Here is a 2,376-nt window from a genome sequence, read left to right as displayed (position 1 = left end):
AGAGAGAGAGAGAGAGAGAGAGAGAGAGAGAAGCTTATTATCAAGGAAATCGTTTACAATTGTAGAATTCCCCGGTCCCCAGCAGAAGAGAGAGAGTCTTTTCTGCATGTCCATTATATTGGGAACAGGCCACTCCCAAGAAAGCAGCCATTCAATTGATTGGCTGTTCATAGTCAGTCATCATAGAGTTAACTACGCCTGTATTAAGTTTCATCACCATGAGGATAAACACATCTTACTGCTAAACCACTGGGAATACTGGCTTTGTCAAGTTGACATAGAACCCTAACTACTACACCTTCTAAGGACATAATTATGGTGCTATTTAGGTAGCTATGCCTTGCAGGGCTGGTGAAATATTGTCCAGAAGACTGCATATGCTATAAACCAGTGTCCAATAGGTGGTGCTGTTTCTCCCATTGTCAGGATTTATAGAACTAGGAATCAAGGGGTGAAAATAGGAATGACCCACTTACTACCTATTAACTTTGTGACTCACTTGCAAATTTTTTGTTTTCTGTACCCAAGACCCAATGTTTTGTGGGTATAAATGTCTTAGTTCCAAAGGGACGAATGCTCCCACCAGGAGACACAACATTGATTCCATTGAACAGGAAGTGAAGAATGCCACCTATCCACTTTGGATTCCTCATGCCTCTGGATCAACAAAGAGGGGAGTAACCATGTTGGTTGGTATGATTGGCAATGATTACCAGGGGAAAACTGGATTCATTTTACATAATGGAGGTAAAGATGAGTATGTCTAAGGATCCCTTAGGATATCTTTTTGTACCACCATGTTCTGAGACTAAAGTCAATGAAAAAATATGATAGAGCAATTCCAACACAACTACTGAAGTCCTAGATCCTTCATTAATGAAAGTTTTTGTCACCATACCAGGCAAAGAACCATGACTGGCTGAGCTGCTTGCTGAGAGCAAAGGGAACATGGCATGGGTAGTGGGAAAAGGTAGCTCTAAATACCAACTAAGACCATATGATCATTAACAGTAATGAGGACTGTAATGGTTATGAGTACTTCCTTATTTTGTTGTAAGTGTATGTGTGTTTATACACATACATGTGGTGGTGGTTGTGTGCTGTGGAGTAAATTCTGATGCATAGCAACCCTGTATAGGGTTTCCAAGGCTGTAAATATTTATGGAAGCAGAAAGCTTTGCCTTTCTCCTGTGGAGCAGCTGATAGATTCAAACTACTGACCTTGTGGTTAGCAGCCCAGCTCATAATCCACTATGCTACCAGAGCTCCTACATATAAACAACTCAAAATTAAGAGAAACATCTTTAAATGCTCATTAATAACTGGAATATATGAAGTATGAATCTAGAAAAATTGAACATTGTCAAAAATTAAAGTTAACACATAAACATTGATATCCTGGGCATTGGTGAGCAGAAATGGACTGGTATGGGATATTTTTAATAGGACAATCACATGGTTTACTATGCCAGAAATGACAAACTGAGGAATAATGGCTTCATATTCATCATTAAAAAGAACATATCAAGATCTGTCTTGAAGTATATGCTGTCTGTGATAGGATAATATCCATACACCTACAAGGAATATCACTTAATAACACTATTATTCAAATTAACGCACCAAACACTGAAGCCAGTGATGATAAAATTGAAGAATTCTACCAACTTCTTCAGTCTGAAACTGATCAAACATGCAATCAAGGTGTATTGATAATTACTGGTGATTGAAATGCAAAGGTTGGAAACAAAAAGGAAGGATCAGTAGTTGGAAAATATGGTCTTGGTGATAGAAAGGATGCTGGAGATGGCATGATAGAATTTTGCAAGACCAATGACTTATCCATTGCAAATATGTTTTTTAAACATCAAAGGTGACTATACACATGAACTTCACCACATGGAATACACAGAAATCAAATTGACTACATCTGTGGAAAGAGATGATGGAAAGGTTCCAAATCATTAGCCAAAACCAGACTAGAGCCAGACTATGGAATAGACCATCAATTGCTTATAGGCAAATTCAAGCTGAAGGTGAAGAAACTTAAAACAAGTCCACGAGAACCAAAATATGGCCTTAAACATATTCCACCAAAATTTAGAGATAATCTGAAGAATAGATTTAATGCATTAGACACTAAAGACTGAAGACCAGAGATTTGTGGGATGACATCAGGAATATCATACAATGTAGCTGGGGAGTCCTTTGACCCAGCTATTGGGAAAGACCTCCTTGACAGGACAAGATGGAGCATCCATGGATGAGTTTCAACCTACACCCTCTTCTAGAAGAGCTTAACAAGGATGATTGGGTCAGTTCAAATCTCTACTGAAGTCCCTTCCCCCAGGAAAGTAAAGTTTACCAGCAGGAGTT

The sequence above is a fragment of the Chrysochloris asiatica genome, unplaced genomic scaffold (assembly GCF_000296735.1).
Source record: "Chrysochloris asiatica unplaced genomic scaffold, ChrAsi1.0 scaffold00077, whole genome shotgun sequence".
In the NCBI taxonomy this organism is placed as follows: Eukaryota; Metazoa; Chordata; class Mammalia; order Afrosoricida; family Chrysochloridae; genus Chrysochloris; species Chrysochloris asiatica.
Note: the sequence above shows the minus strand (reverse complement) of the source record.